Source organism: Suricata suricatta, chromosome 9, assembly GCF_006229205.1.
Source record: "Suricata suricatta isolate VVHF042 chromosome 9, meerkat_22Aug2017_6uvM2_HiC, whole genome shotgun sequence".
Classification (NCBI taxonomy): Eukaryota; Metazoa; Chordata; class Mammalia; order Carnivora; family Herpestidae; genus Suricata; species Suricata suricatta.
In genome coordinates, this window is record NC_043708.1 from 105913554 (window position 1) to 105929298 (window position 15745).

Consider the following 15745-nt stretch of genomic DNA (forward strand, 5'->3'; position numbering starts at 1 on the left):
GACACTGAGGCCCAGAAATGAGAAACCCCTTGCTTCTTCTACTCACATTTACTGAGCACTCGGAATACTGGGATGCAGGAGACTCCAACCTTGTTTTCATGGTCGTTTTTTTCCTTGAAATAATTCTAGATCTCCAGGGAGTGGCCAAGATGGTACAGAAGGGTCCCAAGCACCCTTCACCCAGTTTCCCCTGATAGTAAAATTGTAAGTAAAACTACAATGTAACATTAAAAGCAAGAAGTTGATATTGGTACAACCTCACCAAGCTCTTTGTGTGTGTGTGTGTGGTTCTGTGTATTCTTGTCACATGTAGATTTGCGTGCAATCACCAGGGTCCAGGTACAGATCTGTCCCGTCGCCACAGGGCTCCCCATGCCTCCCCTTCCTCGTTGCGCCCCACCTTCCATTCCCGACCCTTGGCCACTGCTTCCCCTTTCAGACCTTCCCTCTGAGGGGCTCAGCCTAAGACGGAGGGAGACGCAGATTATGAATCCTGGCAACATATGGAATATGGTGCATAAATATATGTAAATAGAAATGCCTAGATAAATACAGAAGTGACAGTATTCCAGGACACTTGGGGTGCAGCTAACGTAACATTCCTAAGAGGGTCTAAATCAAAGTAAGTCCATTGAAACGGCACTGGAAATGGGATGCTTTCAGCCCCCGAAAAGAACAAGGTGGTGCATGCAGATAGTTCTGGAATCATCCGTTGTGTACAAGTCCACAGACAGTCCACGACTGCTCTCACCCTGGAGAGTGAGACCGCGGGGCCGAGGAGAGAGGGGGACTCCATTTCCCTTGCCAGCTCCCCTGTGCTGTCTCAGTTTTGATGATGCACACACCTCGCTTTCCTTTCCTTTCATGCCTGGCTTTTATTAAAAGGAAATTAAATCCCATTTGGACCCTCCTTAAGCAAGTTCTGTACTGTCATATCCTTGCTTTCTCCCCCCCCCCCCCCCCGCCCCCGGTTTGCAAAAGTTCCCCTCGGGATTTAGCAGTCTGGAAAGGGGGTCTGTAGTCCCTAGTTTCCATGGTAGCCATTGCCCTGGTGACACAACATATAGGCCTGGTCCGTGTGCAAGGGGCTTGGACACACATGCCCCCCCCCCTCGCCCCCAGGAGAACAGCATCCTCACACCAATCTGGGTCCTGAGGGTTTAAAAGATGCCTCTAGTAGCACTAGGGTGTGAGCGAGTCAGCAGTGTGACTTCAGGAGGATACTGTGTTCTGTGCTCTGTGCTGCGCTGTGTACGTTCTCTGAAGACGAATGTTCCTCATCTGAAAACACCTCTAGGGCCACCTGGAGGGCTTAGCCAGTGAAGCATCCGGCTTCAGCTCAGGTCATGATCTCATAGTCTGTGGGTTCAAGCCCTGCATCGAGCTCTGTGCTGACAACTCAGATCCTGGAGCCTGCTCCAGATTCTCTGTCTCCTCTTTCTGGCCCCACCCCTGTGCACACTCTGTCTCTTTCTCTCAAAACTAAATAAACTTTAAAAAAATGTTTTTAAAAAACAGCCTTAGCCTTTGCCTTGGAGCACCAAGTCCCCTTTCTCCTCCCCTAGGAGATCTGGCTTACTTGCCTCCATTGTTTTCTAAACACCAAGTCCTGTTCTGAGTTTGTCTCTGGACAGGCCCCATCACCCACTCAACTTCCTTGCTCGCACCCAGAAACAGGAAGAATTCTTTATTGATTCTAAGGAGAACCCTTACTGATTGTAGAAGGAAAATCAGACTCTCCTCTAGGGGAAGGGCTCCAGATGGCTTTTGTTCCTTCCTGGTAAAGTCAACAAAAGCAGTAAATGACATGGGTTTCTCAAGACATTATTTTGACATACTATATTCTCAATAAGTTCTACTTTAAGTGTGTCCTCATAGATTAAGAGAACAGTAAGAACCAGAGGTGAGAGCTAAATTAGCTTTCTTGGGAAGGAGTGGGTGGAGAGGGGAACATTTGTGGTAGCCCTTGAAGGCTGAATAAGAGTTTACCAGGTAAAGAAATGAGGAGGAGACCTATCATACGTTTGGCCCTTAAACCAAGGGCCTGATTCTATCTAGAGAGTTCCTGAACTATCCCATGCTGCCGTGACCTTGAGCCTTCTACACCTCCAAGGTTTAAGGAGCAGGTTCAGGTGAGCACTGAGTCTGGAGGGAGGCAATGCCCTCTTGTCATTGGCTAGGATACATTTGGTTAGCACGGAGCCTGTGACATACACCGAATCACCGCTTCATGTTTCATAGGAAACCAGCATCCTGGGTGCAGGCTGGGGCTGCCTTACAGTAAGGCCTTGCCATTCATGCTGTGATTTCCATGCGTGCAAATTAAAGGGTTAAAGGAATACAAGGGAAGGGACAAGAGGAAGGACAAGGAAAGGTAGAGAAGGTGCGGGGAGGAGTCAAGGCAAGTCAGTTTTGGTGAAGATCTCAGGCCACAGCTCACGGTGGGAACCTGGGACAGACGGTCTCCAAAAATCTAACATCCAAGCTCATACTTCCTTCCTCTGACTTTCTCATCACCTCTGAACAACAAAAGGCAAGAATATGTTTATTCCTTCCAGTAAAAAGTCTGAGGTCACAGCTACTAGCCTTATTCCAAGAACCAATACTTAGGAAACTGGATTAAGATATGAATCTGCAGAGTTCCTGGACCAGCCCAAGATTTTCCCACGTAAGTTGCAAAGACAGCATCCTGTCTCCTCCCTCCTCTCATCTCAATGCCAACCTGAGCCTCAGTTTTGCAGGTACCTCCTCAGTGTCAAGTCTACTGGAAAGAATGCTGTGTTATGGGACCAGGGCTCTGGCCCCAGCCCCAACAGCTCCCGAGTTACCCCTAGGAAGCCACACCCACTCCGTGGGCTGGGCCTCACCTTCCCCATCCAGAAAGGAAAGGTTGTACTAGATTTTTCATAGAAAAAAATCCGTATGGATTTTTTTTAGTGAGGTCAGTGAAACTATGACCTTAGGAGCTAAAAATTCATTTTAAGCGTTTGGAAGCCACTGAATACATCATCTCCAAGCTGTATGCAGACATAATTTCTGTACGTTCTGTACGTCTCTAGACTTCTCCAAGCTCAAAAGTGGAGGTAAAGCGGAGAGGAAGGAAGTGGACTTCTTTCTGCAGCTGGGTCCCCACAACAACCCCTTCCCGCCCCTCGCCCTCTTTTACTGGTGCGAGTGTGCTTTGCACTTGTCACTTGAGCTGAATAGTGGCACAGCGGCTGCTAGCTGGGAGGGTGGGGGTGGGGTTGCCAAGGAGGAGAGGCCCTTGCCCAGTCTTGGAACCCCACCCCACTCTCTCTAGAGAACAGACTCCTCCAGAAGGAGAAGCAATGGGGGACAGGAGCCAGCAGGAACCAGGGCCACCTGCCGGGAGGAGTATTTGTGGTGGCTTCAGTGGAGTCCGACGCCTCATCGTGACAGGGCTGAGCAGCCCATTTTTATAGGCAAAGAAAACAAGGAATAGGGAAAGAAGCACGTTGGCCTGAGACATCAAGGGGTGGACCCAGCGTGCCCATTTTGTGGGTGTTGGGGTGAGCTGGACCATCAGGACCATGACCTCCAGCCGGCATTGAGGTCACCTGTGCTCAGCTCTTTCTGCTTCAAGAAGACTAACTAGGGTTCTTTTTCAGGGACTTGGTTGAGAATAATTAAAATGGCCTTCTGGATGAGTGAAAACGAGTTGAGTGTCAGTTCTGGGCCAGATGTTTCCTCTAATCCTCTCCAGGCACGGGGGACGGTGGGCAGAGCGGGCAGACCCCCACTGCCAAGAGCTCAGGTCTCCAGGGGTCTCTTTCCACCGCCACACTCTCCTGTGCCCCAGAATTGCTCTCAACTGCGAGGCAGCAAGACGAGGCCTTCCTTCCGGCAGGAAATCCTACCTCAGTGGGATCCTTGGACAAGAGCACTGTTAGGAAAGCGATTAGAGACCTCTAGGTGTCTCAGTTTCCCCATCTATGCCAAGACGTGTTCCCTTGATGAGCCTTAAGGCCTCTTTGGGGCCCAAGGGCTTTGACCCTTTTATGGGTGGGCTCCCAAAGTATCCCCAGAGCAAGACCCAGAAGGAATTCCTCTCTGGGGTTGTCACCTAGGGGGTGCCCCCCGCAGACCCTGTCTTTGTGGTCCTTCCTGCTTGGCTTTGACCAGACCAAAGAGACACATGCTGCTGGAGCACGCTGGCCAGGGGCTGTCACCTTGAACTCTCTCGCCTGCTGGGTACACAGCTGGATTACACTGAGGTCTGCGGGGATGCGAAGAGTGAGGAAGGAACAAAAGCTCTGTCTCCCTTGCTCATCAGTTTGTCTCTTGAAGGAATGCATGAATGAAATAATGAATGGAGACTGTTTCCGCCCTCTGGAGCTGATGGGCGAGTGGGGGAGAGAACAGGTACACACACACACACACACACACACACACACACACACACAGTGAAATCATGACCCAAGGACTAAATTACCACACAGAGCAATGGTATGAGATGTTGCAAGACAGCACACATTCAGGCCGAGCTTGTGGGGTAGCCAGTAAGGGCTGCAGGGACACAGACGCCCTGGGCTAAGGACAGCAGGCAGGACCTCCAGGAGGCCAAAGTCGGGCTGGGCCTTGACAGAGGAGCCTGCTTTGCAGTTTGGGGGCTGGGAGGACAGGTAGCTCCCAGAGGCTTGCCCAGAAGAGAGGCAGTTCCTGTATGGGCTCTGCGTTGCAAGTGAGCAAGGCACCCTCAGCACCCAGCAGAGGGTGCATCTCTGCCCAGAGGGAAGGAAGCCCAGGCAGGACTGGCGGGGGGCTCAGAACATTCCGGTCTGGGCTCTGCCCCTCAGGCTGGCTGTCTGATAAACAGAGGCTCAGATCCCCTGGGGTCTTGCTGGGATTTCCCGGGATGGGCTGGCACAAGCATGTTTGCACAGTCTGGACGTGCACTGCGGATGCCAACGCCCTAGGCGGGGCAGTATTCGCTCTCCCCACTTTTTCCTCCAGCTGGGGGACTGCAAGTCGGGGGCCCGACAGGGACCAAATCAGCAACCCTTGGGGCTCCTGGGTGGCTCAGTCGGCTGAGCGTCCGGCTTTGACTCAGGTCATGATCTCATGGTTTGTGGGTTGGAGCCCCACATAGGGCTCTGTGCTGACAGCTCGGAGCCTGGAGCCTGCTTCGGGTTCTGTGTGTCCCTTTCTCTCTGCCCCTCCCCTGCTCTCTCTGTCTCTCTCTCAAAAATAAACATTTAAAAAATTTTTTTTAAATCAGCAACCCTTGGCGGGGGGGGGGGGGGGACAAGCCCCGCAGGGGGTAAAGAGAAGGAAGACCTGGCTCAGCCTTACAGAGGAGATAAGAAAAGCTGGTGAAAATGTAACATCCTCTGAAATTGTATATATCAGTCAGAACTTGCTGGAATGATGTTGGGTGACCTTAACTGCCCTGTTTTCTTGTGAAAAGGTCACTTCAACCCCGGAGGGGTGGAGTTGGGAAGGATAGACCATATTTCATGTCACAGTGGAATAAACCCTACTTGCAGCAGCAGGAAATGAACTTCTGCATATTATTTTTGACCCTGGGGGTGCCCAGCCGGGAGGCAGGCCTCTAGGAGAAGAATTGTCCTTAGCAAGTGGCCTGTAAACAACTCCTTGCGGGCCTCTCTCCCAGATGTGAGTTGCTTAATGAGGTCAACTTGTTTTGACTTTTTAAATTTTTAAATGTATTTTATTTTGAGAGAGGGAGAGAGCACAAGCGGGTGAAGGGGGGCAGAGAGAGAGGGAGATACGGAAGCCAAAGCAGGCTCTAGGCTCCAAGCTGTGAGCGTAGAGCCCCAAGCAGGGCTTGAACCCACGAACTGCAAGATCATGACCCGAGCTGAAGCTGGCCGCTTGACTGAGTCACCCAGGCGTTCCACGTTTTGGCTTTAAAATATGCATTTCTGTACCCACTCTTACACTATGTCCTGATTTAGGGAGCACGGGGGAAAATCTCCACGGAGCAGATGAGAGACTGAGTCCTGGAGAGGAGGCGCTTGTCCAGGTCACGCGGTGAGTTAGCAGGCTGGGCGGTGGGACTGCTTCTCCCGACTAATGCCTGCAGCTGGCTGGCCCGCCCTCAGTTCCTGCCGGCCCTCCTTCGAACCAGAGTGGGGCATTGGGAATGGGCTGCTGGAGCAGGGATTTCCTCTATGGGGTACTCCCAGCCCAGGTACTGTGCTAGTCTCTAGGTCTGTTTGCTAATAAAACAGACATAAGTCCTCACCCTCCTGGAGCTTACATTCTAGTTGGGGGGAGGCAGACAAAAAGCAATCAACATAAGGAAGTACATTTTTATATAGTATGTTAGGGAATGATACAGGCTGTGGAAAGAAGAGAGTGGAGCAGGGTGATGGGAATAAGCAGTTCGGGGTATGCTGAGACCCAGTTTTAAAGTGGGGGGGGCACCTGGGTGGCTCAGATGGTTAAGCGTCCGGCTTTGGCTAAATTCATGATCTCACATTTCGTGGGTTCGAGCCCTGCCATCAGTCTCTGTGCTGACAGCTCAGAGCCTGGAGCCTATTTCGGATTCTGTGTCTCCCTCTCTCTCTAACCCTCCCTTGCTCGCATTCTCTCTCTGCCTCTAAAAAATAAATTAAAAAACACATTAAAAAATTAAAATAGGGTGCTCTAGGTAGACTTCTGTTGAGAAGGTGTGAGGGAAGAAAAGCTTGAAGGATGTGAGGCAGTTAGCCAAGTAGATGTCTGGGAGAAGAGTGTTCCAGATAGAGGGAATAGTCAGTGCAAAGGCCCTGGGGCAGAAGTGTGTCTGGTATGATCAAGAAATACTGAGGGGGTGTCTGGGTGCCTCAGTCGGGTAAGCATCCAGCTCTTGATTTCAGCTCAGGTCATGATCTCAGGGTCATGAGATGGAGTCTCGCGTTGGGCTCTGCACTGAGCGTGGAGCCTGCTTGGGATTCTCTGCCTCCCACTCTCTCTCTGAAAATAAATAAATGCACATTACAAAAAAAGAAAGAAGTACTGAGGAGGCCAGTGTGGCTGGGGTTGAGTGAGTGAGGGGAGAGCCCAAGACGAGGGTGCACAGGTCCTGGGGCCACGCCACGGAGGGGCGATGGGGAGCCCAGCCGGACGAGAAGCCTTAAACAAGGGAGCGAATTCATCTAACCGCATTGGAACAGGGTCTCCAGGGCAGCTGAGTAGAAAGCAGGGGGTGAGGGTGGCACAGGGAGGTGAACTAGGCTGTCAGAGTAGTCCCAGGGAGTGGCGATGGTGGCTTTGGCTGGGGCGGTGGCTGCAGAGAGAGGCAGATCCTGGATCTGTTTCCAGTGTAGAAGCGATTTGCTTGTGTGTTGGATGTCAGGTGTGCAGGAAAGGGAAGAGTAGATGAGGGCTCTATTGTTTATAGTTAGAAAAGCTAGGTAAAAATGGCGAGGGGATCATCCACACCAGGGGACTCAGAGTTAAGGACACCGCGAGTCCCATTTGGGACTCGTTCAGTCTGAGATGCACGTTGACATCTAAGCGGAGACATGAAGCAGGCACTTAAAACCGCAGAGCTAGATGCACTTACCAGGAAGTTAATCTATAGAGGAAAGAAAACAGGTCTGAGGACTGAGCCCAACATTCAAAAGTCAGATGAAAGAACACTATGTACCAAAAAGGCAGGATGCTGAGAAGGAGATAGTGACTTAGAAGGGACCCGAGGAGAGGGCGAGATCCTGGAAGTCAAATGAAGACCAAGGTTCAAAAAGGAAAGGCTGCCGTCACCTTCCCTGATGGCTGCTAAGGACTGAGAATCACCCTTGGGCGTAGCCATGGGCAGGTTATTGGCAATCTCATTAAGAAAGGCTTCTTTTGGGGCGCCTGGGTGGCTCAGTCAGTTGAACATCCGACTTGGGCCAGGGTCATGGTCTTGCGGTACGTGAGTTCGAGCCCCCTGTCAGGCTCTGTGCTGACAGCTCGGAGCCTGGAGCCTGCTTCGGATTCTGTCTCTCTTTGTCTGGGCTCCTCCCCTGCTCATATCCTCTCTCTCTCTCAAGAATAAATGAAGACTAAAAAAATTTTTTAAAAAGAAACAAAGAAAGGCTTCTTTTGTGGATAGAAGTCTATTTGCAGTGGGTTCCCAACCCCTCCAAAAAAGGGAATGAGGACGTAGAGACTGAGTACAGAAGACTCGTTCAGGAAACTTTGCTCTTAAGGAGAGATTGGGTAATAGCCAGAGACCAACGGGGATCCGGGCTCCAGGACACAGGTGGTGGGCCAGACACCTGAAGGAGCACAGCCGGTGACCCACCGTCTCCCCTGCGCTTTGTCCACATCTCAGCAGCCTTCCCTGACCTTCCCTGGCCTTCTCTGACCTTCCCTGGCAGAGGAAATGCCGTAGCCGTGTCTCCATCCTCCAGCGAGCAGAGAAATATCTATGGGCTACAGACTCGGGACTAAAAATTAGGCCCAAGTATCAACAATCTGCCATAGGGGTAGAGTCATTCCTTTGACCAAAAAAAAAAAAAAAAAAAAAAAAAAAAGTACTTTATTCCGAAAAAACACTAATTGGGAGCATGACTATATAAAAGAAGCTCATGTCCCTTCTATGGTAAAATATGCCCCCAATTCATCTGAGAAATAAGAAAAAGATAAGAAAATAAGCATTTTGCAATTTTTCCTTCCATGATGACGTTTCCCTTCTTCACTAACAAAGGCCAACAAACCCTGTAAGGTATCATTTTTTGCCTGATTGACAAGGATTTTATTTTATTTTAAAATTTATTTTTTTTTGAGAGACAGAAAGAGATAGAACACGAGTGGAGGAGGGGCAGAGAGAGAAGGAGACACAAATTCGGAGGCAGGCTCCAGGCTCTGAGCTGTCAGCACTGAGCCCTATGCGGGGCTCACACTCATGAACCTGCAGATCATGACCTGAGGGGAAGTCTGACACTTAACTGACTGAGCCACCCAGGCCCCCCAATGGTTGACAACTATTTTAAAGAATAATCCGTATTATTCACAAATATTTGGTGAAGTGGGCTTTCACTTAAAAACATGAGTGGGAGAGGCACCTGGGTGGCTCAGTCAGTTGAGCGTCCAACTTGGGCTCAGGTCATGATCTCACAGTTCGTGGGTTCAAGCCCCACGTTGGGCTCTGTGCTAATAGCTCAGAGCCTAGAGCCTGCTTCAGATTCTGTGTCTGCCTCTCTCTCTGCCCCTCTCCCTCTTCTGTCTCTTAAAAATAAGTAAACATTTAAAATTTTTTAAAAATATTAAAAAAATAAAAATAAAACATGGGTGAGAGAGAAAACTGGCCCAAGGTTTGGGGGAAGCAATTTGGCTCCTTGGCTTCATCAAAAGGCTTTGGAAAGTTTGTTTGTTTTACCCTCAGCAATTCCTTTTTTGGGAATGGAGAGAAACCAGTGAAAACTTGGGCCGAGACTGATCACAAGATTTCTCAGAAACATGTTTATAGTAATGGAGTAAATATAGAAAAATCAAATGTCTAGACATAGAACACTAGCTTACAACATCCGGGCACATTCATATCTGACATTAATGAGAAATGCTTAGAATAAGTTAAAAAAAAAAAAAAGCTACAGAATTATAACACATGATTCCAGCCATCTCAGGGGATTGTATAGTCCCTCTGCAACTAGGTCTAGTTTACAAAGTATCCTATTTACTGAATTGTAATAACCATACACTCTCCATATTTCTAGCTGGGCTTTCTTCATGCCAGCTAAAACTAGTTTCTTTTCTGTCTGTTTTTTATTTCTTTATTTCTTTTTCTGACGGATGTTTTTCTTTCTCATCAAGGACTCGACATAGGCTTAAAATCTATGAATCTCACAACTTGCAGAGTGAATTCTGTAAGGTTTACTAGATGGAGGCAGAGATTGGGAGGACAAAGAGACCATGTTATGGAGCCAAGAAGGCCTTTATTGGGATCTGCAATTCCCGGGCGAGGTTCACTCACTCTGGAGCGGGGAGTCAGGGAAGTCGCGCCTGATATGGGAGAGCAAGGTCTTTTATGGGTGCAGAAGTTCTGGGTTTGAGCTGAGGTGGGCTGATAGCCACATAGGGTCTTCTTTGGACGGTGGCAGGATTCAATTGGCTGTTCGCTTCGGTGGGGAGGGGGATGCTGGAATTCCATGGTGAGGCATTACAGTTTGAGACAGTCCAGATTGAGAGTGGGGGTCGTCAGTTCTGGTGGTGCCTGGATCTGTTATCTGGCCTGCAATAAAATGGCCGCTGGTGCTTTCCAAATGGCTCGGGTCATCCCAGGTTTGCAAGTGGGGGTTGTCAGTGTTCGCAGCTTTCCACATCAAAATGGCCGCTCAGTTGCTTTCCCATGGCAACTCTTACAAATTCTTATTATTGGTTTGAGTGGCTGTCTTTTTAGCATCCATTCTTTTTAGGTCTTTTGGAATCCTTGCTTGTTGGCTAATCTTGAATGGTGTGTGTGAGAGTATGTGTGTGTGTGTGTGTGTGTGTTCAGGCTGTGTCTTCTTCTAGACATTTCACTGTTGCTTCCATCCAACTTTCTGCCTGCCCGCCCTCCCCAATTCAATACCGGTTTTACCTTGGTGGCCCAGGGCTCCCATCCATGGAGATCTGAGGACACTGTGAGTATAGTCACCAAACAGGCGTTGGCCTGCCCAGTTTTGGATGAGGAGATGATGTCAACCCCTCTTTTTCTCGTAAGTACAAAATAAGTCAGTCCCAGGCAATGGTTGGTCATAGCTGTTTTCAGTCCTGACCCAAAACTAAGGGGTCTCTGTCAGTCGGGAGACTCACACGCTACCCCAGGCGCAGAGTTCTTAGAAGTCTTTGTACCCAGAGCTGAGCGGGACTAGAGACTCCATTTTACAGCCACTCTGTGTTTCAGTTTCATCTCTGGCCGACAGAGCTGTTTATCCTATTTTTGATAGCAGCCGTTCTTTTACATTTTGTGGAGCATTTTATCTGTCATGGCTTTGTGTGTGGTATAGATGAGGGGTCCTCAATGTGCAGACTTTGGGCCATCTGAAGCCACAACTTTTCAGACTCTGGCTTGCGGGCGTGAAGGAAGTAACGTTAGCATTCACACCCTCCTTTTTCCAGACTGCGGATCTTGGCTTCCCTATTCTACTTCCAGGTTCCCCCAGGGATCTCTCCTGTGGGCATTTGCTGTCACTTGTGCTCACACGCCCGCCCGCTCAAATCCCGCCGCCCTGGTGCTCCCGGAGCTGTGTGCCACCTGCCAGCCATTTGAGGACATCTCCTCCACTGCTCAGCCACCAATGTCCTCTGAAAATTCAAGACTCCCTGAGCCCACGTGGTGCCAGAGGCATCTGAATTCCCTGCAAAAGCGGGAAGAGCATCTCCTCTGTCGTCAGAGAGCTCGGACCAGAGTTCAAGGGTAGAGCTGGAAACACACCCGTGCTTTCTTCCTCCTCTTCCCAGGTGCCACCCCGAGCCGTTCCCGCAAGGCTGTCAGCCCAGAAAAGAAGCTGAGCTGAAATAAAATACCAAATAAAACATTTGAGCTAACAAGCTAAAGTGAAAAACCAAAACAAATGCATATATTGGTGCTCTCAGATTTCAGTTCAGGGAAACAGTAGGCAGTGACCCAAATGGTGCCCTCCCAAGGAGCAAAAGTCCAGGGATTTTTAAGACAAAAGGGAATGCTTGGGTACGTTGTTTACAAAGAATTTTTTGTTGGTGGCAGAAAACCAGTGTGGGCCAAATGTAATTGGTTGCTAAGGCTGTTGCTAAGGAAAGTCTCTTTGTGTAGCAAGTTGCAGGTGTTGGGAGTGGATGCTCAGAATACTTGTGGTTTGCTCCAGGTCAAGTTCATGGTCCTCCTTGGTGACGTGGACATAGCCCACCTCCTTAATGGCCTCCCCGCTCCACTTAAAATTTTTTTTCCCATTTTTTAAAATTTATTTTTGAGAGACAGCACAAGCAGGGGAGGGTCAGATGAGAGAGGGAGATACAGAATCTGAAGACAGGCTCCAGGCTCTGAGCTGTCAGCAGAGAGCCCGACGTGGGGCTCGAATCCACAAACTGTGAGATCATGATCTGAGGCGAAGCCAGCTGCTTAACCGGCTGAGCCACCCAGGCGCCCCCTCCTGGCTCCACTTTAAAACCCCTTGCCATAAATGATCCCATACTGTCCCATCTTTCCAAAGGCAAACCAGCTCATACAGATGCGTTCATCAGAAACTTAGTCCCCTCTAAATACCATGCTGGGCTACCTTCTGAATGGGACTGAAAGGAACCCTTCACTGTGGCAGAGATTTTATCTGGATGGGTGGATTTTTTTAAATCTTTTTTTTTTTCATGTGTGCATGTGCTTTTATGTATTTTCTTCTATAATTAATGTTTATCATTTTTGAAATCATGCAAAAACATTACCGGGCGAAAAAAGTCTGTCCTTCCCAAATGTTTGTGAAAAGGGAAGCATGTTTAAAAATATATTTTACAATGTTTATTATCATCGCTTAGAAAATTTGCATTTTGCTCAGATACTAGGATAGAAACTAGACTTTTATGTGTCAGAATGTTGGCAAGTCTCTGATCGTGCTGCTCCGCTGTGGTTATATCTTTTACTGGCTGCCCAGCTCCCAGGGCAGGCTCCTAGCTCTTGAGCTCGCCTCATACGAGATCCTGCATGATCAGCCTTGTGCTCCCGGCTCTGGGTCTATTTTCAAGCTTGTCCTTCCCCCCGCGGCTGTTATACCTGCGCTGCTTCAGCTTCCGGAACATTTCTGCATGCATTTCTGTCTCCGTGCCTTCGTGTTCCGCCTTCCAGCTCTTCAGAATGTCCTTTCTGTTCTCCACCTGGCCAACTCCTATTCACGCTCAAAACCCCATCTCAGGTCAGTCACTTCCCCTGGGGAGGCCCCCTGATGCTCTCTTCTTGGCGCTTCTGCATCTGCCTTTACCAGGCTGGATTCTTCTACTCATCTCTAGAGACCCAGGCCGTGCATGGCACATGGTATTTCACAAATACTTGCCAAATTAAGGCAAGTTTATTCATCCCACAAATATACAAATATGCATGGAGTGCCCAAAACTGTGTTAGTTTCCTGGGATTCAAAATTAATGAGTGGGGGGCACCTGGGTGGCTCAGTCGGTTGAATGGCCGGCTTCGGCTCAGGTCATGATCTCATGGTTCGTGGGTTCGAGCCCCATGTCGGGCTCTGTGCTAACAGCTAGCTCAGAGTCTGGAGGCTGCTTTGGATTCTGTGTCTCCCTCTCTCTCTGACCCTCGCCTGCTCACGCTGTCTCTCTCTGTCTCTCAAAAATAAATTAAAAACATTAAAAATTTTTTTTCTTTTTAAATTAATGAGCCAAAGGGGCGTCTGGGTGGCTCAGTCAGTTAAGCATCCGACTTTGGCTCAGGTCATGCTCTCATGGTTTGTGGGTTCAAGCCCTGCATCAAGCTCTGCGCTGACATCTCAGAGCCTGGAGCCTGCTTCTGATTCTGTGTCTCCCTCTCTCTCTGGCCCTTCCCCTGCTCATGCTCTGTCTCTATCTCAAAAATAAACAAATATTTCTTAAAAATTCTAAATTAATGAGTCAGAGACCTTGCCTTCAGGAGCTCACCGTGTATTGGGGGTGGACAGACTCATGCACGGGTGATCACGGTGACACCAGGGCGGGGCCACCTCTGTCTCACCTCTTCTTAGTCTTCCTTTTCTTCCCCAACTGGTCACCACCTGAAAGCATATTTCGTACTAACTGCATTGCTTATTTCTTCAAAAGAATTTCCCATTTCCTACATGTAGTCACTTAATGGAAGTTTCTATTTCTCTCTTCACTCTAGTATGGAGGAATACTATTTAAATACTCAAAATAGCCCCCCCCCCGCATTTGCTGCTTCCCAAGCAAGTGAAGTCCCTGTGACTAGGGGTGTGCAAAGTCAGGGCTGGTGACCACCCCCTGTGGTTGGGGAAGGACAGAAGAGGGACTTAAGCTAAAAAAAAAAATGTTAATTGAGCTCTATGACCTTGAAGGGCTTCCTGATCCTGAGTTGAAGGAAAACGCACGAAGCCTAAACCAACACCATGGTGATTAAATTATGAAATCTGGAAGCTTGGGGTTCATGAGGGAATGGCTGAGAAAGAACTCTTGAGACGTTTTTGGTGCAGAAAGGTGATTTTATTAGGGCACAGGGACAGGACCCGGGGGCGGAAGGGGCTACGCTGCACTGGGATTGTAGGAGTGACTGATTATATACTTTTTAATTAGGGGGGTTTAGGAGAGCTTCAGTCTCTAAGGCATTTGGAAGCAAGGCGTTCAGGACCTTGAGAGGCTAGCTGCTGTTAAGACAAAGTTGCTTTTAGTCTTTATTTATTTTTTTAATGTTTATTTATTTTTGAGAGAGAGAGTGCGAGTGGGACTGGAGAAGAGACAGAGAGAGAGGGAGACAGAGAATCTGAAGCAGGCTCCAGGTTCTGAGCTGTCAGCACAGAGCCCAACACTGGGCTCGAACTCACGCAACATGAGATCATGACCTGAGGCCAAGTTGGCGCTTAACCAACTGAGCCGCCCAGGCGCCTCGTTTTAGTCTTTAGTAAAACATAAACATTAAGGTACCAAGCCAGCCATGAGTTCCTGGAGGAAGGTTACACTTTGTATGTTTCAGGTGTCTACCAATGGGCTGCAGGCTGTAAGGAGACTTAAGTTAAATGACATGTATCTTGGGGCACCTGGGTGGCTCAGTTGGTTACGCATCCGCCTCTTGATTTCAGCCTCATGAATGATCTCCTGGTTCGTGAGTTCTAGCGGAGCATCTGGCTGCCAGCACGGAACCTGACTGGGATTCTCTCTCTCTTTCTCTCTCTGCCCTTCCCCTGCTCTCTCTCCATCTCTCAGAATAAATACATAAACTAAAAACAAAACAGTTATCCTTTCCCTCATTTTGGAAATTAACCAGAGACATCTAAAATCGCCGGTCAGGAGTCCTCATCTGCCTCAGATGCTCTGGGATCTCAGCCTCAGCTGATCGCTCACCAGGTAGGACCAATGGTAAAAAGCACTTCTAAATTTACTTGCAGTGTGGCTTGAAGCGTTTGTATAATTTCTTTTAGGTTTTTGGCAAATAGAGCTCATAGACCTCCCTCCCTCCCAGGTCCCTTGAACTGGGAACCTCTTCGCAGGACTGTTCCAGTACGTTTTTACTCAGTACGTCGGCCCGAGCTTCGCTCCCTGTGTAGTTAAATGCAGTCTCCGGGGCGCTGAGTGGCTCAGTAGATTCAGCTTCCGACCTTGAATCAGGTCATGATCTCACAGCTCAAGGGTCGGAGCCCCGCATTACATCGGGCTCTGTGCTGAATGCCTGGACCCTGCTTCGTATTCTGTGTCTCTGGCTCTCTGCCCCTCCCCCTTTCTCCCTCTCCCTCTCTCTGTCTCTCTCTCTCTCAAAAATAAAGTTTAAAAATACAGTCTTCAGAGTCAGCCTACCACGGTCAAAAGCCTGCCCACCAAGCCATCAGGACGTATTATTTCACGTGTCAGAGCCTACCTTCCTCTTCGGTGGCTTAATGACGATAATGCCCGCCAGACAGGACGGTGTGGTGTCTTTGCCTGATCACGGGCCGTACAGCCCTTAGTGCAGTGCACTACTCAGAGTGAGCACTTCCAACATTTCTGTCGGTGATCAGTGTTATCGGGATCAATGACGTCTCACTTGGCTCATTAGGTGCTGAGCAGAGCCTGCTCCGGCTTGCTGGTGATTTTATTATTATTATTTGCAGGGTGCATTTCTAGATCTCCTACCTGCTGGTCTCCTTGAGGGAGGGGA

General features: G+C 49.1%; 1 long non-coding RNA gene across 1 annotated transcript; it reads left to right on the forward strand.

Moving 5' to 3' along the window:
* Window positions 1-5546: 5546 nt before the first annotated feature.
* On the forward strand, window positions 5547-11457 carry LOC115302087. Its single transcript, XR_003913412.1, has 3 exons — window positions 5547-5637; window positions 5940-6015; window positions 11090-11457. It is a non-coding gene; the product is annotated as an uncharacterized LOC115302087 (long non-coding RNA).
* The last annotated feature ends 4288 nt before the right edge of the window (window positions 11458-15745 follow it).